The 22,339-nt window shown below is 46.8% G+C and overlaps 1 protein-coding gene across 6 annotated transcripts in view; it reads left to right on the top strand.

Annotated features, from left to right (window-relative positions):
• The first annotated feature begins 591 nt into the window (after positions 1 to 591).
• Positions 592 to 22,339, top strand: part of JAKMIP1 (janus kinase and microtubule interacting protein 1) — a 142,453-nt gene continuing 120,705 nt past the window's right edge. For all 6 annotated transcript variants that reach the window (XM_066573301.1, XM_066573303.1, XM_066573298.1 and 3 more), the window contains exon 1: positions 592 to 707. The gene's annotated coding sequence lies outside the window, so the exon portion shown is untranslated. The remainder of the gene's footprint in view (positions 708 to 22,339) is intronic.

The following is a 22,339-nucleotide window of genomic DNA, read 5'->3' as shown; positions in this document are numbered from 1 at the left end:
TTCCATAGCATTCCATGGAAAGTATTTGCTGCGGGATCACCAGAGGTGGACGCCCACTCCAGATTCCGCAATGCAAATCCGGTTGTGTGCAGCCGATGAGGAAAGTTGGCTTCTACCTCATTGGTGGGGGGTAATAGGCTGAATAAGGGTGACTACCCACTTTTTTTTTCTGCTGCGAATTTGCTCCTATTTCTTCTTCCAATTGTCAATGGGACTTCCTAATGTTAAAACCGCAACGTGATGCAACGCAACTTTGCGTTTTTAACATTAGAAAGGCCCATTGACAATTGGAAGAAAAAATAGGAGCAAATTCGCAGCAGAAAAAAAAAAACGCTAGTGGGTAGTCACCCTTAGATGGACATATGTCTTTTTTTCAGCCTAACATATTATATTCCTAAAACTTTTGATTTTTGAGTACAAAAATGGGAACAATACTAGGACGATAAAAGCTGGAAAAAATGACCTCGGGGCGTAATGTTAGAATTCCAGCACTAGGTGTCGCTGTTCGCACTGTGACAGTCGTCTATGGACACACACGTGGTGCATGCTCTGCTGCTTCCCCGGCACTGAGCACAGACAGCACTGCAGCAGCAGCACCACCAGATCCAGAGACAGCTCCTCCTGACGGGATGGTGAATGGAGGGATGACATGCACTGCTCCGTGTACCCCAGCTAGTGTGACGCCCAGCAGACGAGCAGCATTCCCTGTAAGTGTCATGTGTGCCTTGTGTGTGCAGCTATAATCAGCTTGGCTGTGCCTGCTGCTCCTGCATTGCAATCCTCCCCCTGATCACTAGCTGTAATCCTTCTATACCTTCTTCCAGTTGCTTGCATTTCTATAGATCTATATGTGATTGCTATATAATGTGCCATCTGTGTGCCATCTCCATGCCCTTACTAGCAGCAGCTGGCAGAAAGGACCCACCCTTAACCCTTCAGTGGGATTGAGCCTGCAAAGCCTGCTAGCTGCATTGAGTGTTTGTGTAGCATGTACAATCTACAGTATTCTTGAGATGGCACGCTATTATTTTCTTGAGATGCTGGGATGTCTGCCGGGCAGAGATAAGACAAATTGCAGACTTGTGTTTTGATGCGAGCGGAGGGTGTGGTGGGAATAGGGCTGCTGAACTGCATGGCATACTGGCGGTATACAGGAGCCGGCTGATGTACACCTGTTATAGTAGGAATGGAACATCCTGGAAGTAGCAATATGTGTCTATTATGCCAGTGGGAAATATTTATATAAGAGCAATAATAATAATGATGGAAATGAGCAGGACATAGAAACCAGTAATTTGGCCTATTCTGCCAGGCAAAGAGTGACAACCAATATGGTCGCCATCATGGGTCCTGCATGCAGGGGTTGTCATCCAGCTTTCCTATGGTACTTTTAATGGAAAAGCTGCTGTAATATGGGGGCACTGATTAATCATTTGTCCTATGGGTGATTAATAACTCCTGTAACAGCTGTATTGGCAGCCATATTGGTTGGCACTCAGCTTTCTTGGTGGCGGATATACACAAATTATCATAAAATGTCAGCCACCTAGAAATAGTTGTCAGAATCAAAGGTAACTTTCTCTGTGTGATTGTAACATTGTTATAAGTAAGTGGTTATAATATCAGAGTAAAAAGATAATTAATTGCGGAAAACTGAACAGTTGAAGGCAGTACCCTGTTGTACCACCTCTAGCTTGGATACAAGATGTGATATGGGCAGGCATGGAGGTTCTAGTACCCTGTTGTACCGCCTCTAGCTTGGATACAAGATGTGATATGGGTTGGCATGGAGGTTCTAGTACCCTGTTGTACCACCTCTAGCTTGGATACAAGATGTGATATGTGCGGGCATGGAGGCTCTGGCTTGGATACAAGATGTCATATGGGCGGGCATGGAGGCTCTGGCTTGGATACAAGATGTCATATGGGCAGGCATGGAGGTTCTAGTACCCTGTTGTACCACCTCTAGCTTGGATACAAGATGTGATATGGGCAGGCATGGAGGTTCTAGTACCCTGTTGTACCGCCTCTAGCTTGGATACAAGATGTGATATGGGTTGGCATGGAGGTTCTAGTACCCTGTTGTACCACCTCTAGCTTGGATACAAGATGTGATATGGGCGGGCATGGAGGCTCTGGCTTGGATACAAGATGTCATATGGGCGGGCATGGAGGCTCTGGCTTGGATACAAGATGTCATATGGGCAGGCATGGAGGTTCTAGTACCCTGTTGTACCACCTCTAGCTTGGATACAAGATTTGATACGGGCGGGCATGGAGGCTTTAGTACCCTGTTGTACCACCTCTAGCTTGGATACAAGATGTGATACGGGCGGGCATGGAGGCTCTAGTACCCTGTTGTACCGCCTCTAGCTCGGATACAAGATGTAATACTGGCGGGCATGGAGGCTCTAGTACCCTGTTGTACCACCTCTAGCTTGGATACAAGATGTGATATGGGCGGGCATGGAGGCTCTGGCTTGGATACAAGATGTCATATGGGCAGGCATGGAGGTTCTAGTACCCTGTTGTACCACCTCTAGCTTGGATACAAGATGTGATACGGGCGGGCATGGAGGCTCTAGTACCCTATTGTACCACCTCTAGCTTGGATACAAGATGTGATATGGGCGGGCATGGAGGCTCTGGCTTGGATACAAGATGTCATATGGGCAGGCATGGAGGTTCTAGTACCCTGTTGTACCACCTCTAGCTTGGATACAAGATGTGATATGGGCGGGCATGGAGGCTCTAGTACCCTGTTGTACTGCCTCTAGCTTGGATACAAGATGTGATACGGGTGGGCATAGAAGCTTTACTACCCTGTTGTACCACGTCTAGCTTGGATGCAAGATGTGATACAGGTGGACATGGAGGTTCTAGTACCCTGTTGGGCCACCTCTAGCTTGGATGTAAGACGTGATACGGGTGAGCATGGAGGCTCCAGTACTCTGTTGGGCCACCACTAGCTTGGATGAAAGACGTGATACGGGTGAGCATGGAGGCTCTAGTACCCTGTTGGGTCGCAACTAGCTTGGATACAAGACGTGATACGGGTGGGCATTTAGGCTCTAGTACCCTGTTGTATCGCCTCTAGCTTGGGTACAAGATGTGATACGAGTGGGCATGGAGGCTCTAGTACCCTGTTGTACCACCTCTAGCTTGGATACAAGATATGATACAGGTGGCTATGGAAGCTCTAATACACTGTTGTACCGCCTCTAGTTTGGATACAAGATGCGATATGGGTGGGCATGGAGGCATACAGGTTCTATATATATCCTGCAGCATATCAGTTCACATTTGCTATAACTGACCACTTAGAACAGTGGCGGTAAACCTATGGCACGTGTGCCAGAGGCGGTACGCAGAGCCCTCCCTGCTGGAACGCGTCGCCATCAGCCGCTCACCACGCGGCTCCCCTGCCGGTATTCACTCACTACGCTGCTAGCGGCGCCGATCCCAACCACACTGTGATGTCAGTGTGCATCCGGGATCCTCCTTCCCCCTCCCCTGACGTCTCCTACTTGGTTCCGCGAGAGCAGGGGGAGGAGGCGTCTGGCAGCACACACTGACGTCACAGTGAGTGCCGGGATCAGAGCATGGGAGCTTCCACGCGGAGTTGGGGGTAAGTATGTGGGTCTCAGGTGGATAGGGGGACCGCTGGGTTTCACTATTAGTACCGGGGGCCACTGTGGGGTGTCACTATTAGTACTGGGGCCGCTCTGGGGTGTCACAAGATGTGTATGGGGTGTCACATTATATTGTGTATGGGCGTTTTATATATGCGCCGTTGCAAAGTGACAGTGCGGGAAATTTAAACAATAAAAACAAAAACAGGATGACTGTGCATGACAGCGTGCATGAGATACGCATTCACGTGCAGTACAATATCGCTATCATACGCGACGATAGGCCGTCTCACCACTGGCTGCACAGTGGCCTTTAGGCCACTCTCACACTTACCACTCTTTACTGGGACGCCGCACTGACCATGGTACAACGACTCCATTGATTTCAATGGGGCCTCACAGACCAGCATTCGAACGTGACATTTCTAATGCTGCAATTTTCGAACGCTGTCTATTCTATTGTCCTGCATTTTCACGTTTTTTCAGCACTCCATCACCCATCACAATGATGGGGTGTGTTAAATAGTGCTGTCAAACACTGTACCACGCATTCAAAAATGTTTGGTCGAAATGGCTGTAAAATGCAGCGGTTTTAAGCGACATTTAACTGAAAGCATGTGTGAGAGTAGCCTGAGGCTACAATGGGGAATGTGCGGCCTGTGATTTACCATGGACAGCATACGGCCCCAAATATACCAGTGTACCGGAGGCCTAATGCCACATACAATGCGGTAGGCCACAGAGGTTTATTTTTCTGCATTCGTGTGGAACTTATGAGGAAAATACTTTTGTGTCCATCTTCAGATTGAACGGAGAGATGGCTGTGCATGTCCGCGGCTCTCTCAATTCATGTAATGGAAACAGCTGATGAAGCCAGACTTGTGTGCCTATCAGTCAACCTTAATGCAGTTGGAGGCGCCCAACTCTCTTAAAGGCACAGTCCCGGTATGTGCTATTGATGACTAATCCTTGATAGGTCATGCATAATTGATTGGCGGAGGTCTGCCAGCAATCGGCTGATGCCCCGGCAGGCAGTCTTCTTCCTTCGACGAGCGGGATTGCACGCATGCACAGTGGAGAGGTGCCCTCTGACAGGAGTCAGGACGGGCCGCGTCTCCACTGCGCACGCGCAGAACTGCGACTTCAGCCAGGACGGATGGGCCGCCCACAGCAAGCACTGCTTGTGACGTGCTTGCTGTGGGCGGTCCGTCCGTTCACCTCGGAAGTGGCTGACTGACGGAGGAGAGCAGGAAGCGGTCATTTAGACCGCTCCTGTTCTGCTTCTACAAGCCACAGATAAAGAAGCCGGATGAAGGGGACATGTCTGGCGATCAACCCTGGCCAGGCAAGGTGAGTATCATTTTTTTTTTCATGTCAGAACCCCTTTAATAAAAGGCTTTAATGACTACTGATAGCAGGGTTCCTGCTCTAACAGCCAGGACCTCTGATCCTGCCAGTATAACCCCTTACATGTCTCAATCAATAGTAACTGCAGCATGTAATAAGATGACATGGGGAGGGGGCTCTTTCTGTCACCCATCAGCACCCCACAGTATGATTGTAAGGTAACAATGGGTTCCCACAGCAGCCAGAAGCCTGAAAAAGGCCTCCAAGTCTGCCCTATAACTCAGCCTATTAGGCCCTACCTCCCGCAGAGTCTAATAGGCTTAATAGAACGCACTAGATAAGTATTGCAGTGTACTATCCTAGTGACCGAACGATCGCATCTTCAAGTCTGCTTCAGGGCCTAAATAAATACTACGTTTGATTGTTGCTCAGGTGCCCAATTACTTTTGTAGAATATTGTATATTCATGGGTAGAATGTATAACACAGGTGGGAGGCCCAAAACATGATAAGGGATTGATGGTGAAAGGGATATGATGCCTTTTTTTCCAACCAGAGATAATGGATGTATGGCCGCAGGTCATCATTTCTTGGAATTCTAGGGTATGAAAACATGAGTCCTGGATAACATTTTTGGTATGGGTCCACCTCTGCACCTTGTATCCCACTAATACCGCATGTAAACATTGCGCATTGATATCAACAGCGAAATACTGGATACCTGCAGTTCATTCATGTGGACAGAGACGGTGCGTGCGCTACAGGGGTAAACAGTCTCGTAACAGTAACAAGAACATTCTGGTAAAAAAAAATCATCATTGTTGCTAGGAAACGTAGACTTCTTCAAGGGTCATTTGCTATATGAAGACAGTGTTACTATAGCATCCAATCAGATTGGAGCTGTCATTGCCATAGGGAACTTCAATAAATGTAAGGGGTTTTCCAATTTTGGATATTTTAGTTTATGTAATGGAAATAAACTTTTACTTTGGGCAGGGAAGTATGAACTTTCAAATCTTGCCTAAAAATTAGGTTGCCATCATGGTGTCTCTGTGGACAGCTGAGGGGTGCAACAGTGAGTACATGCTATGTGATACTTACCATAAGGCAAGTGGTCCAGGGTGACTTTACATACCACATGTATCGCACTTGTGTTTGTGGTAGATCACAGTGTAACACTGTGTGTTATCTCCATTTATATGAAACCATGGCAGGAGTGTAAAACTGCATGTGGAAATGCTGTTTCATGCGTTTTTGGTATATGAAGCACTTGTCATATTTTCTTATACATTTTTACTACAATTGTTAAATGAACCCAATTCTGCAGTCCTTAAAGGAGTTGTACCAAGATAGATTTTTGTCACTTACCCTCATGGGAGCGGGGAATGGGATTCTCGTTTGCCCCCCTTTTCTGTCACTGCAGGGATGCTTCACCCACAGTGACATCAGATTGAATGTAGCAATGGCCGCTCCATTTAATTGAAATATCTGAGCACTAGTACTTAGCTACCTCCCACAGTCCCAATGAAAATGAGTGGAGCAGCACCGCGCATGCACGGCATCGCACCATTCAATCTCCTCCTCAGTGCAGGGGTGCAAAGGGCCTACAGTCAGGAGGAGGGGGGACTCAGGACCATGCTTTTTGGCTGCAGGGAGACCCTCAACTGATCAGACTTTTATCATCTATCTTGTGGATAGCTGATTAAGTCTTTCTTAATACAACCCCTTTGAGAGTAATTAATCTGGTTTACCCAACTCCTTTTAAGTTTGTTGTCAATTTCCTTGTGCATGTGGCCTGCACTGACGAGTTTTTCATTAGTACTGGGGGTAGGCCACATGGGCATTATGCCACATGCTCTACACATCCTCTACACATATTAAAAGTAAATTTTAAATCACAAAGCCATAGAAGAACGTAAAAATACAAACTTATAACAACTTTTGACACTTTCAACAGAGGCCTACATTTTTCAAGAGGGTTCATGCGTGACTGGGAAGTATGAGAAATCTATAGCACAGATAACACTGCGGGCCTGGTGACCCCCTAACACTAATTCAGAGACCATAAAACCTTAACATCTTTCTTTATCAGTGGACTATTTAAATATTTATTTTTTCTATATTCATCCTGTTGTGGTATTTTTTTAAGTGCAAATCATGTCTCTTTCTTGTCATATGTATGTGGGGGTATATATATGCCTCTTCGGATCTATTTCATTATGCCTGAGGAAGAACCCTGAGTAGGTTCGAAAGCTCGCTATAACATCATGTATTTTTGTTATCCATTAAATGTATCATATCTACAAGATTACTTGGTTTCTCATAGCGAGAACAATCACATTCTACACGTCCTGTATTATGCACAGCATTAGGAGCATTGGTACATGATGTATTCTTTAAAGGAGTATTCTGGGCATTTAATCCCATTCAGTACTGATGACGACCTATCCTCAGGATAGGTCATCAGTAGTTGATCAGTAGGGAGCTGCCACTTTGGACCCCCAGCGATCACCTGATCGCAGTTTCTGCATTCACTGCAGTGGGCCATTTGTTGATGGCTCATTCTGCATTGGGGTTGGAGCCAAAGGGGCTGTAGGAGGTATAGTTCCCATGGATTTCAAAGGGAAAAAAGCTGTCTAATACAAGGGCCGATCCCAGTGCAGTTCTGACGCCAATAAGGATGAGGCCATCAACATCCCGTCCGCTGCAGGGAGTGGGGGGCTGAGATCAAGTGATTGCCAGGGGTCCAAAGCCACGGATCCCCACTGATCAACTACTGATGACCTATCCTGAGGATAGGTCATCAGTACTGAAATGGGTTAAATGCCCGAAAACCCCTTTTAGTCCTAACCTGGTCACCTCTAAAATGATACTGGCTCAGGGTTAATGAAAGAGAAAACCAATGAGAATATTACAAAATGGCCACTGGAGGAAGGCAATGTGTCAGTTTGGGATAGTGAAAGAGCACTGGGGGTCTTCACATTTTTAATTTGGGCCTGGAATGACTCTGTAAGTAAAGGTTCATGCAGTCATATGATGGCTGTGTTTGGTATGGAGCCCTAGCAGGGCTGCATTAGAGGTTCATGGGGCCTCAGTCATACCTCCATGTGCCTTTGATATTATACAGATACAAACTATGACAAGTTCTATTGGACATTGTATTTTTTGAAGAATATCTCTATACATAGGGGATCTGATGGAGCCTATACAGCAGTGCATAGAAGTTGTGCAAGCCCCATACTAACTGTGTGCATAAGTCCTAGTAGTAGAAATTGCGGAAGACACATACTCCGGTGACTCCTCTATTATTTTTTCATTCACGGTTGCTGGTCAGCTGAGTTCACAAGTGGTTTCATACGGAATTAACGGGTTGATTAAAATCTCAGATTACACAAGCTTGATAATGGAGATCTTGTTAAACTGGACAGGGATTAAACTTGTTTTATCTTTGTTCTCAAAATCTCTGGAAAGTTTGGCTACATAGACTTACAGAAATACTCCAGGAACATAACCACACTGGGGAAGAAGAGAGGAATGCGCATGCTACTTATGTATCTTTAGCATACTCCTTGGTGTTAAAGCAACCCTACATGCTTGTACAAAGATGGCAGCACTACTTCTCTGACTACCTGGTGCACAATGTGCATTAGTATGCATAGATAGTCTAAGACTCTACATTCTCTTCTGACTGGCCAGCACTGGTCAATCAAAGTAGGTGTAGTGCCTTTGACTACGGATGAATACTAATGCACAGTGCACACTAAAAAACACTATTCGTCACATTCTTCATCCGCCTCATTTTTAAACTATACGCCAGTCCCATCATGAACCGATTCACCTTTACCAACAGACATACCTTCTGTGGATGCATTCCCCAAGCAACATAATAAAACTCCTGTGTCTTTGTCCATCCTTATGCTACCTAAGGACTCCACCCAATTCATCCACTCTTGCCATGCGTACGCCACCACTGTACCAAGCTCCAATGAAGCACTGATCAGGTGATCCGCTGCTTCCTGACCAAGTTCCAAAGCTGAGCCGAGCATGCACTCCCCTTCTCTTCTGAGGAGCCAACTCCTCTAAACGGTTCCACTGAAACTGAGAGAGAACATCCGCTATTGAGTTCTTCACACCCTGTTCATGCACCGCCACCACCCACATGTTCAAAGACAAAGCTTGTAACACCAGCCGACATAACAAGCTTACCACTGGGGGAGAAGAAGCTATTAGGCTACTGATGGCCTGAATGACCGCCATTTTGTCACAATGAAAACGCACTTTCTTATTCCTTAATATGTTGCCCCATAAATAGGAAATAGCTCCAGCACCACCAAGTTTTTGATCAAGCCAGCCTCCTTCCACTCATCTGACCACACTCCCACACATCATCGTCCTTGAAAGGAAGCACCAAAACCCAAAGTACCTGCTGCGTCTGTATACAACTCGCATTCAAAATTTTCCACCACCTCCTCAATCATTACTGATTTTCCATTCTAAAAAAGACCAAACCTCCAAATCATCCCTATGCTCTCTCCCAAGCTGATTGAAATGATGTGCCGATTTTACTCCTGCCGTTGCAGATTCCAGTCTTCTGCAAAAAAAACTCTTCCCATGGGCATAATCCGAAAGCAAAATTAAGCTTACCCAACAGTAATTGCGATTCCCTAAGTGTAGCCTTGTTTACCCACCCAGTCCTATTCAATTCCTGCTGCAGAGGCTGCCCTTTTTCCACCAGTAGCCTACACTCCATAGTCTCTGTATCAATTGAGATGTCCAAATAACTAAAACATGTGGCTGGACTCTCCGTCTCATCCGGCGGCAACGGCACACCAAAAGATGTGCCACCCATTGCACCGTGGCGAGAAGTGTGGAACATATTGTCGAAATTGCTGGCCTAACACACAGAAAGCCATCCAAGTAATGGATAACTGAGCCGATACTGCCACATCCTTGATCACCCATTCCAAAAAAGGAACTGAATGCTTCAAAATAGGCACATGAGATCGCACATCAGTAGCAACCCAATAAACGACTGCTCTCAGGATGTACTGGTAAAAGGCGAAACGCCAATTCACTATCCTTTTTTGCCAACAATGCCTCTTTTCCATACTTTCTCACCCACCTTACAGTCTCATCAAAAAGATATATGAACCGTCTAACACAATTCAGGATCAATGCCATCATTGACCGACATCTCTTTTTGGGTTAGAGACAAATGATGAATCAACTAAAACTTGTTTGGACACTACTCCTCCAATGGTGAACCTATAAAATCCATACAAGGCAGTTCCTCAAACGGCTCTGCGATACGACACAACACCACCTTCCATAACTTTTCTGTAATGATTCTGGCATGATAGGTTGTTGATTACAGGTTCTTTCTAGAAAACGGAACACAATGAACCGGGAGAGGAATTTTAGAACCATCACGGAAACCTAACATTAACATTTCAGCTTTAACCCTATCTGGGTACCTATCTAGGTACTGTATTATCTCTTCTTGCCTCACTGGCATCTTCCCTTTTTCCATTAGATGGTCCTTTTCCCTTACCTCTCTTAAAGCATTGGACCACTCCGTGCGATGCCCCATTGCACTGTGAACAAACTTGTTTAAACCCCGAAATTTCCACTGGCCCTCGTTAAACTGCCAGCAGACTCCCAACTTATTACTCCCTGTTTAACCGTGCCGGCTTACAGACAGCAAACTTCCACTGGTGCTCGCTCCCCCAATGCCCCCCTGAAAGGGCTGCCCAAACCTTGCAGGTGCCATCACCCTCAACCACGGTCCTATGTCCTTATGATCCCATCAAATACTGGGCTATTCTCTGCCTAAACTGTTCATCATATTGCAGCCACGTCTGTCCTCCATGCACCCTTTATGCCTCCCCAATAGACTCCCAAGTAGCAAAAAAGCGTCAAACAATTTTCTGGGGCCTTCTCCCCAATCACTCCTGCTAAAATAGCAAAAGGCTGAAACCAGTTGGAAAAAGTCTGAGGAATGAGGCGCCATCTTCTCTCCTCTTCCATTTACTTTTTATATTCCGTCCTCTTCCATTTATCCAAATTAAATTTGCGACAGACTTCACTTTTAAACTGCGTTCAAATTGAAGGGGTAAAATCTGCACCCAAATCTCTGGCACAATCAGTGACGCATGAACGTACCCTAGGACCTCCTTCAAATAAAGATGCACCCATTTAAATGGTTAATTAGTCTAATTAATTCCAGCTCTGTTCTTTTTCCAGCAGAATCATGGAACATCTCCTTACATTTTGTGTGCGCATTTACGCACCCCCACTGATTTCAATAGAGACTTTTGGTGCTGCTTTCCTGCCACTTTTGCTTACATGAAAAACGCATGTACAACCCCCCCCCCCCCCCCACACACACACACATACGCAACAAAAACGCACGCAACGAGCACAAACATCCACAGTGAAATTGGTCTGTTTTTGACAGACCGAAATTGCATATGCCTGAGTCAGTCAGCCCTCACTACATTCACATGGGGTGGTTTGGTTGTGTGTGAGTGAGCCCTCAGACTCCATTCACACGGGGTGGATTGGTTGTGTGTGAGTGAGCCCTCAGACTCCATTCACACGGGGTGGTTTGGTTGTTTGTGAGTGAGCCCTCAGCTCCATTCACACGGGGTGGATTGGTTGTGTGTGAGTGAGCCCTCAGCTCCATTCACACAGGGTGGTTTGGTTGTTTGTGAGTGAGCCCTCAGCCCCATTCACACGGGGTGGTTTGGTTGTGTGTGAGTGAGCCCTTAGCCCCATTCACATGGGTCGGTTTGGTTGTGTGTGAGTGAGCCCTCAGCCCCATTCACACGGGGTGGTTTGGTTGTTTGTGAGTGAGCTCTCAGACTCCATTCACACAGGGTGGTTTGGTTGTGTGTGAGTGAGCCCTCAGCCCCATTCACACGGGGTGGTTTGGTTGTGTGTGATTGAGCCCTCAGCCCCATTCATACGGGGTGGTTTGGTTGTGTGTGATTGAGCCCTCAGCCCCATTCATACGGGGTGGTTTGGTTGTGTGTGATTGAGCCCTCAGCCCCATTCATACGGGGTGGTTTGGTTGTGTGTGAGTGAGCCCTTGGGCCCCATTCACGGGGTGGTTTGGTTGTGTGTGAGTGAGCCCTCGGGCTCCATTCACGGGGTGGTTTGTTAGTGTGTGAGTGAGCCCTCAGCCCCATTCACACGGGTTGGTTTGGTTGTGTGAGTCAGCCCTCACCCCATTCACACGGGGTGGTTTGGTTGTGTGAGTCAGCCCTCACCCCATTCACACGGGGTGGTTTGGTTGTGTGAGTCAGCCCTCACCCCATTCACACGGGGTGGTTTGGTTGTGTGTAAGTGAGCCCTCAGCCCCATTCACACAGGGTGGTTTGGTTGTGTGTGAGTGAGCCCTCAGACTCTATTCACACGGGGTGGTTTGGTTGTGTGTGAGTGAGCCCTCAGCCCAATTCACGCGCGTTGGTTTGGTTGTGTGAGTCAGCCCTCACCCCATTCACACGGGGTGGTTTGGTTGTGTGAGTCAGCCCTCACCCCATTCACACGGGGTGGTTTGGTTGTCTGTGAGTGAGCCCTCAGCCCCATTCACACGGGGTGGTTTGGATGTGGTAAAAAAAAAGTGCATCAAACACTTTATTGGTGAAACCTTGCGTGTTTTTACTATGTAATAAAATGTGGCAAAAAACACACGCAATTTGCAAATGCACTTTCTGGTGCAGTTTTAATTGCAACTGAACTCGCCCCGTGTGAATGGAGCCTTAATCTGAACATGTTTTTGTAGGCATGTGCCCCCATTGACTAAGTATTTTATTGGACGTTTTCTGCCTGCGGGCTCTTTCACACCAGCGCATAAACGGCGCATTTTAACGGGCGACCGATATACGCAACCATCTGTGGCATTAGTTTCCAATGCATCCGTTCACATGGGCAAATATGCGGCACATAAAAACGGCGAACCCTGAAAAATGAAACATACGCAACCAAAATACACGCCGACACATTAACATTGCGCAAAAAGATAGTTCTGGAACTATGTTTTGACCAATAGACGCCGGCGGGTCCCATAGACTCCTATGGTAGCTGGGGAAAAAAGGGAGGTGGAGGCTGCGAAAAGCTTACAAGTGCCTCTATGTAGGCATTAGAAGTCATTCAGAGGATTTAAGCCAAGCGACGGTTTTCTGAGGTGCGACATATTTTTTCGCTAAAAACCACGCCAACGGTCGTGTGAATTGGTGAGGAAAAAAGTCCTTTCATGTGCTTTTAGGGTGCATTCCCACGAACGTATATCGGCTCGGTTTTCACGCCGAGCCGATATATGTTGTCCTCATGTGCAGGGGGGGGGGGGGGGGGAGGATGGAAGAGCCAGGAGCAGGAACTGAGCTCCCGCCCCCTCTCTGCCTCCTCTCCACCCCTCTGCACTATTTGCAATAGGGAGAGGCGGGGCTATTTCTCGAAACTTAGCCCCACCCCTGCCCCGCCTCTCCCCATTGCAAATCGTGCAGAGGGGCGGAGAGGAGGCAGAGAGTGGGTGGGAGCTTAGTTCCTGCTCCTGGCTCTTCCATCCTCCCCCCCCCCCCTGCACATGAGGCCAACGTATATCAGCTTGGCGTGAAAACACGCAGTGTTTCACGCATGTCCTCGCGAATTGCGCCCTCACATTGTCTTCTATGGGGACCTTTGGTGTGCAAAAACGCAGAACAAAAAATAGAACATGTTCTATATTTTTTTGTGCAACTGAAATGTGCACGCCAAAATCCAAAATGTGAATAAACCCCTTGATATCAACAGGTTTGCATGTAAAGGAGCCCTTAGACTGAGTTCACACAAGGCAGAAATCTCGTCCACACGGGACGGCAAATCCACTGCGGCTAAGCCGGCAGAAGCCGCCGCTGCCGCGCGGATTTGCCGACCGCAGCATGTTCATTTTTTTTTTCCCGCTGTGGCCGCGCTCTCCTCTATGGGAGCGCCGGCCGCAGGGGAAGAGCGAGCGGCCGGGCCGCTTCAAAACCGCCGCGGGTTTTGAAGCAGCGGTTCTCCCGGCAGAAATCTCACGGTTTTTCGCTGTGGCCAAACAGCGGGATTTCCGTCGGGAATCCGCCCAGTGTGAAACCAGCCTTACATACAAAAGTGGAGCAGCTGCCCATGGCAACCAATCAGCTCGCTGCTTTCACTTTCCAGAGGTGGGTTCTGATTGGTTGCCGTGAGCCACTACTTATAATTGTAGCCAAGACATAGTTATTTTCTCCCCCAAAAACATACCCGGCAAAAAGTGCCCCCAATCTGCCCCTGTGGCCTGGGAAGGGGCTGGGTGGAGGCCTGGTGCCAGGTGTGTGAGCAGAGCAGGCAGAAGAGGGCGCTGTAGGTGGCTTGTAAGGTAAGTAGCATTACTTGTGGCTTCCAGTAATCTCCCTCTTACTGGATGTCGTTGTACTGGGGTAAGATGAGCGTTGGAGACGCAGTAATGTGTATTTGGGTGTAACACATTGCACATCTTGTTTCTGTTGTGTTCCTTGGATTATGTTCAATGGGGCGGTCAAACCGCTGGTATGGCCTCACATGCTGCACGATGCAACGGGACACACTTGCGCTCCTCTGACGCGTTGCCCACGCCTGAGGATCCCTTTTTTACAGATGCGATCCGAGATATTTTTGCATGAAAAACTCCTGGCATCTGCAGGTAAAACGCACGTCGACAAGCGCAATATCAGGCGATATTAATCCCGCCGTGTGAATGTAGCCTTAAGCCGTGTTCATACTTTGTCTGCTACGTGAAACCGCGCCCCATGCTAGTTAGTGTGCTCTTCTGAGTGCAGGTGAAGCCAGTTTGTAAATGGCGGCACGGTATTCCAGGTATTAGTTGCAGGACCGCGTGGCTATTTACTTGCTGTTATCTGTGCTCCATTCGAAAACCGTACTGACGTGGTGTGGTTTTGGCGGCACCTTGGTCACATGGTAGTTGTAAAGTGTGACTATAGTGTCTTTTACACGCCCATGTTTTTCGCCCGTTCCTGTGGGTTTTTGTGTGCATAAACGCATTGCGTATTTACGCTTGCAAAAAGAAATAAAATGCACAAAGGCCCAATGATTTGCTGCAAAAACGTGCAGCGATTACTCCGGTTTCCTACGTATTCACTGCGTAATTGCGCCATAAGGGTATTTGCACATGTTGCGGATTTTCTATGGGGAAATCCGACACAAATCATGTGGATGTAACTCCTTCAGTGAAAATCCGCAGCCTAAACTGACCTCTGCGACGGATTTAAAATCTGCAGCGTAGGTCAGTCTAGGCTCACATCCGCGGGTACATCGCATGTACACGAGTGCAATATCTGGCCGAGTTTCACAGCCCAATATCACGCTCACCTGTGTGTAGGTAGCCTAAGGGTACATGCACATGGGTGGATTTGCATTGCGGAATCTGGAATCGGCGTCCGCCTCCGGATTCCGCAGCAAATACTGCCCAAACATGTTATGGAAAATTGATTCTACACGCACAAACAATTGGTTTCCACTCACAGATAAAAAAATCGCAGCATGCTCCAGTTTTGCGCGGATTCTGCACAGATGGCTTCCATTGAAGTCAGTGGAAGCTGTCCGATCCACGGCCCTTCCGCAATTGACAAAAGCAGGAGTGTCCCCCTTGTGCATATGGCTTTACAGTGAAATCTATTTTATATCACACTATTACAGGCCCAGCAGAGGATTTCTGGTGGCATGCGGACTGTGATATGACTAGTCACTAGCCTCTTGAAGAGATAGTCATGGCACAGTCATGTCTCTGAATTGAATGACTACCATATAACGGCAAATTTTAGCATAAAGGACCTTCAGTGAATGACAGTCATGTGACTGGCCACGCTTCACAGTCCTTAGTGAATGGAAACGTTGCCGGTAATACCACGTTAGGCCACTGCAGTGGGCACGGAGCTGTCTGCTTCCTGCAGAAATCGACTTTATGCTTAAGCTCCTCAGCACAGCAAGCAGCTGATTGATGGCAATGAACCCCTACACCCCTTCTATTCCTGGCCTCTCCTAAGTGGCCTCTTTCTTATGTGTAGTGGTGAAATACAGTGCAGCATCTCTGATAATTTGACTAATAAGTCGTTGTAGTGATAATTGAAGTGAATGAGTGCCGCAGAAGCGGCATAGCGAGCTGTACTATGCTGTTTCCGTAGCTCCCATTCACTTCAATGGGAGCTAGGGAAATAAAAGCACTCGGCTGTTTTTGTAGCTACCGTCTGGGTGGCTGATAACTATAGCAGCGGTTTCCCAACATGGCTATGGATAGCTGAAATGGGAATACCTCTTTAAGGCCCCCTTCACAAGGGCGACAAAGCTGCGCGATTTTGTAGCGTCACTACTAGAGATGAGCGAGCATACTTGCTAAGGGCAATTGCTCGAGCGAGCATTGTCCTTAGCGAGTACCAGCCTGCTCGGGAGCAAAGATTCAGCTGCCGGCGGCAGGCGGGGAGGAGCGGAGGAGAGATCTCTCTCCCTCTCTCCCCCCGCTCCCCCCTGCTCACTGCCGCAACTCACCTGTCACCCGTGCCGACACCCGAACCTTTGCTCCTGAGCGGGGAGATACTCGCTAAGGACAATGTTCGATCGAGCAATTGTCCTTAGCGAGTATGCTCGCTCATCTCTAGTTGCTACAAACCGCATGTATGTGAAGCTCATGCTTCCCTATGGGTTACTTCACACATGCAATGTTTTGTAGCATGCAATAACCCGACACAAAAACCTTGAGGGCCCACATTTTGTAGCGCAAGTTTCCCTATGAACCAATCACCCTATTCGTCAAGCACTGGCTGTGATTGGCTAAGCGTCAGCCAATCATAGCCAGCGCTCCCAGCAGCCGGGGATTTTTCAATCCCCATCCAAAAGATGAAGATCATCAGTGCCAGGAAGTGGGGAGAAGCTGCGGCAGCGCCCCGGACAGCGTGGGAGAGGTGATGTGAACTTTTTTTTTTTTTTTTCTTCAGTTACAGCTTATTTTCGGGGTAAAGCTTTTATTGCAAGACCCCACTTCCCCCCCCGAAAATCCTCAGATGTGATGCTACAAAGTCGTGCGACTTTGTAGCGTCACATGTGACTTTATAGCGCTACAAAGTCATGGTATTGCCACGAGAAGATGCAGCGATGTGATATTGCTGCGATGTTTCTCGCGGCGATGCCGTGTCGCCCGTGTGAAGGAGGCCTAAAGGGGTTGCCTCGCAAAGAATATCGTTTCTAGCCAATAATTCTAAAACATGTTTGTGTTTCTGCTTATTAACCCCTTGAAGACCAGGCTGTTTTGTCAGACACTTTGTAGGAATTTTACTCATGTGGTGGTTTTACTGTCCTATTTTTTTTTTGTCCTTCAGCTATCAAAATTATTTTTGCTGCGTTTTTTTTTCCATGACAGATAGCTGCTATGTTTAATATCTTTTTCACTGCCTTTTGTTTCCCGGTTTTTAGTTTTATTGGTGGTAAAAAGCTAAAACAGATTTTTTTTTTTTTAGCATTTTTTAGTTAGTTTTTTTTTTTTATTTAGTATATTTACGCTAAAATAAAGTATGGGAACTGGTTCCTCCATTTTGTTTTGGACATTTGGATATATAATATGTATGGTTTTGGATTGCAGGGCACATACAGCGACGGTTTTGGTTGGCGTCTGCTTTGGGTCTTTTTCATGAATATTAAAAAATAAAAAAAAACGCTTCTCCCTTCTCCTCCGGGTCCTCGGCTGTGACTAAGCGCTGAGGACCCGACCTGTTTCTGCTTGATTGCAGGAGCAGAGGCTTTAATACCACGTCGTATTTCTGCAATCGAGCAGGATTAAAGCCCAGAAACAAACACAGTAAATTATGGTGCTTGGTTTTTAAGGGGTTAAACATTCTATCCCCAGATATCCCAGGACTAATAGAATAGTGCTATCTGTTGTGTTTTCTTCTGTCTACCACAGCAAGTGTTCCCAGGTGGTCGCACATGCTCAGTCTTGCTTTTCTGCCCGCTCCACTGGGTATGCAGGATTGCTGTGAGCGTCTACTTCTGAATCATCAGCATTTTGCCAGAAGTGTAATTGGAAGAACGCAGTCTTTCATCCCTTGTTCCGCCTTGGTCTGACAAGCAGAGAAGACGCTGGAGTTTCAGAAGCAGACGCTCACCACAGCAGAGGTTCCTCTGCATGCTTAGTGGAGCTGAGAGAGAAGCAGGGCTTTATGTATAACCACCTTGGATAATTTACAAAAAGTAGTAAACAGCAGATGGCGCTATTCTATATCTGGTGATAATAAATGTTTTTGTTTTATTAGTGTTAATACAAAAATTGTTTATAATTCTGGACATTGAAGATCTGTGGGTGACCTAAAGAGGGCGCTACACACAAGATGTCCTCGCATCCTGACAGATTTGGAGCGTTTTTGCAAGTAAAAGTGGGCAAAGATTGCCAAGTCAAGATGGGTTCTGTTGTATTATGTCTCCCTGGAAGTTAGGGGTGAAGACCTAATTTAGCTGGGTTGACATGCAGGTGACGCCCCTAGCTTCTGATTGGCTGTCCCCGCTATCTCTGTACCTATGCTCTCATGTGCCGTCCGGACCCCGCAGTTGTTACTGTCCCATTGAAATTCCTGTCCCCACTGGTCTGCCATCTCCGGGTCTGGGATCTGATGTTCCGTCCGGACCCCTCTTTTGTCAGAGTCCCAACCCTGCTGCCAAGCTGCGTACTCTTTCAGTGCAGGACAGCGGGGGCGTCTTCAATCAAAGCAATGGAGGAGCCGAACACATCAGCGATGAGCGGGAAGACGGAGGGCCACACCATATATACTGTCAGCCCAGCAGAGCGCCGCTGGTGGTGAGTCTGAGCAGCAGAGGACCGGAGCACTTCGTCAGCGATACTGTGCACAATGGCAGACGTTGAACAGGACAGTGGAAACAGCAGGGTCCACATCGCCACACGAGAGCAGAGAGACGGAGATAGCAGGGCAGCAGGGACAGCCAATCAGAAGCTGGGGACGTCACCTGCATGTCAACCCAGCTGAATTATGTCTCCACCTCTAACTTCCGGTGGAGGCATAATACAACAGTACCATCAAGATGTGCCATGCTGACAGACAACTACCCAAAAACACTGAATGCTGTCATAAAGTCAAAGGGTGCATCAACAGAGTATTAGTTTTAGGCTGGATTCAGACAAATGTATATCGGCTGGGTTTTCACGCGCAGTGGATATACGTGGTCTCTCTCTGCAGGGGGGAGGCTGGAAGAGCCAGGAACAGTGCTCTGAGCTCCCGCCCCCTCTCTGCCTCCTCTCCGCCCCTCTGCACTATTTGCAATGAGGAGAGGCAGGACGGGGGTAGGGCTAATTTTTTTTGTGATTTAGCCCTGCCCCATCCCGCCTCCTTTCATTGTAAATAGTGCAGAGGGGCGGAGAGGGGGTGGAGAGGAGGCAGAGAGTGGGCGGGAGCTCAGTTCCTGCTCCTGGCTCCACACGCGGTCCTGATAAGACTGCTTTTTAGTCCTGATGAGATGATTTTTAGGTTGACTTGAATTTAACGATCAGCTAGCAGTGCACGATGGCCGCCTGTTTAGACGCAACGATTATTGCTCAAACGATCGCTTTTGAGCGATTTTTGACCGATCCTTGCTCCGTGTAAATGGGCCTTTAAGCTAATCTTGTCAGTCCCTTTGTTGCAACGGAATTGCATATTTGCAAAAAAAAAAAATGTATGTGTATGTATATATATTATAGTGGATATGGCTTAGATGTGGTGTAAGCAACATAAGAGCACATTGTTTTATGCAAACCTCCGCAGGCAGAAAAGCCTCCAATTAAGGACTGGCTACCAAATTTAAAGCACAGCACAGTTGTCACGTTGATGGGTCCACAGTGACTCCTGTCCCCCTACATAATGCTAACTAGTATGGGGGGGGAATAATTGTGTTCCGTATCTCCAGGACTGATCACTTTGCTTTATCGCCCCTTTAAGTTGCAGATGGATTTAGTGTGCACTTAAGACACTCCTTGGCAGTGCAGCTCCATTTAGGTCAGCGCTTCCGTACGGCGTTGGCATCGTGTTGTCTGTTTTGGCAAGTGTCACTGGAGGCCTGAAATGGGACAAGAAAATTAATTTTGCTTTCCTTGATGCTTGTTTCCTCCTGGGGAGAAGCCTTTCAAGTGAGCGGTAGCTGCAAATCAAGCGGTAATATCCCAATAGAACATGTGTTACAGTTTACTGTACATCAGGTGTATGAATAGGTATGAGAACGGCCACAGCCGCTACGGTACCTATAGAGACAATTGTGTAGCCCTGATGTCTGCGCTCTCATTAGTGTGTGTGCAGGGTATCTGCAGTAGTGGAAAAACAATGCTCTGATATATAAAAGGGGCTTTCTATTATAAAAAGAATTGATTGGCAGTGGGGGGACTAAATATATAGTAAAAAAAAAACCTAAAACATAATCCCCTCTTAGATGCTGCGCTGCTTATCTTCCACCTCTCTGGTCTTCTGCTTACTTTGGCTGCAGCAGTCATATGGTTGTTTACCCCCACATGACTGCTGCAGCTAATAGGAGATCTGACAGGGACCTAATCAGTGACGTTCCGTAAACCTGTTGGAGGCTTCTGACCTCACCAGGCCAGGAGACCTGATGATGTCACCTGTCAGATGCTGCGGCATCAATGCACTGATGTCACAAAGCATCGGGCGGGGGGGGGGGGGGGGGGGGGGGGCTCAAAACTATTTAAAAAAAAATAAAATGTTGGACAGCCTTTTTTAGGAATATCTCGCCAAAGAATTTTGAAACTAGGTAGATTAAAGGGGTTTTGTCATTAAAAAAAAAAATCTATACTTTCCTACTATTTCTCAGACAGTCTCCTTACCAGATCTTCACCATGACGATCTTCTCCTGGCTCCTGCAGTCCCCAAGGTCACGTCACTGCAAGCCAACCGGATTCCTCTTCTGTGCACGTTGAACCAATCACAGCCATTCAATGAATAAATGGCTTTGATTGGTTCATCGAGCGCCGGCAATGATTGGCTGAGCAAGAGTGCTCATAAACCAATCACAGCCAGCCCTTCCTGGAGGCGGGGATTTTGACCCCTGAAAATAAGGCCTAGTGCATATTTTGGGACTAAAATAAAAATAAGACATTATTATTTCCGGGGAAACGTGTGTGTGTATGTATGTGTGTGTATGTATGTATATGTATATGTGTGTGTGTGTGTGTGTGTATGTGTGTGTGTGTATATGTATAATATATATATATAATATATATATATATATATATATATATCTTTAATTGTAGTGAACCACAGAATACCGTGAACACTGTAAAAATAACCCCCCCCCCCATCTCCCCCAAAAGAAAAAAATGGTACAGTTGCATTTTTCCATCTCACCCCAGTTTTTTGTAATTTTTAAAAAAGTTTTCCAATGCATTGTATGGTTTAAGTGGTTCCGCTGAGATATTACATCTCATTCCACAAAAAACAAGCCCTTATGTAGAGATGTCATCGGTGAAATAAGTCATGATTTGTTTTTAGAAAGTGGGAATACCAGAAATGCAGACTATGACCTGGAGGGACGTAGGTGTATGATTGACCCCGGGTCGTGAAAGGGTTAAGGTACCGTAGCTCCTGTGAGCATTAATGACACATCTTCCTACTTGAGTAAAGAGTCGTCTTCCCTGCCTGGAATTGCACAGATTGATTGCTCCAGTCACAGAGAAGCAGCGAGCTGCATAAACAGCGGCCGCCTTTATTGCCCAGCTTGTCTCTTGCATTCTTAATTATGGCGGTGGTGGGGGAGCATAAATAATTCAGAATAAAAGCACTTGTTCCAGGAAAAGGTCTGTGTGTGCGGCGAAAGCTTCTCAAAGTAGGGCAAGCATTCAGCCATGCAAGTGCGACGATCTGTACGGTGGAGTAGCAGAGCTGAGCTTGTCACTTGTAATGTTAGCCATTATTTGGGATTTGGGGTAAACCTAGTGCACTGCTGGCCTGGACTTTAGTGTTCATGTATGTATGTATGTATGTATGTATGTATGTGTTTCCCATGGAATAGCAATGCTGGGGTATATTTTCATTGAACTCTCTGCGGTAATTCTGTTTGGGCCATTCACACATGCCTTAGGCCTTCCTGTCAAATTCCGTTTTTCAGTTTAGTTTTGGAATTGGAAAAGAGTTAAATTTTTTTTTTTTTTTTTTTTTTGCATAGTTTTTTTTTTAAGGGGGACAAAAAGGAAAGCGTTTACGTATGGCTCGCTTCCATTGGTCATCTATTTTTTTTTCCTGTTCTTCACTGGAATAAATAGCGCCACCTGCTGTGCTATTGTTCTGAGATTAAAAAAAATTTGTACAAGGTTAAAATGGTATA

Source organism: Eleutherodactylus coqui, chromosome 7 (genome assembly GCF_035609145.1).
Source record: "Eleutherodactylus coqui strain aEleCoq1 chromosome 7, aEleCoq1.hap1, whole genome shotgun sequence".
Taxonomy (NCBI): domain Eukaryota; kingdom Metazoa; phylum Chordata; class Amphibia; order Anura; family Eleutherodactylidae; genus Eleutherodactylus; species Eleutherodactylus coqui.
The sequence above is the reverse complement of the archived record's forward strand: the minus strand, read 5'-3'. Positions and strand labels throughout refer to the sequence as shown.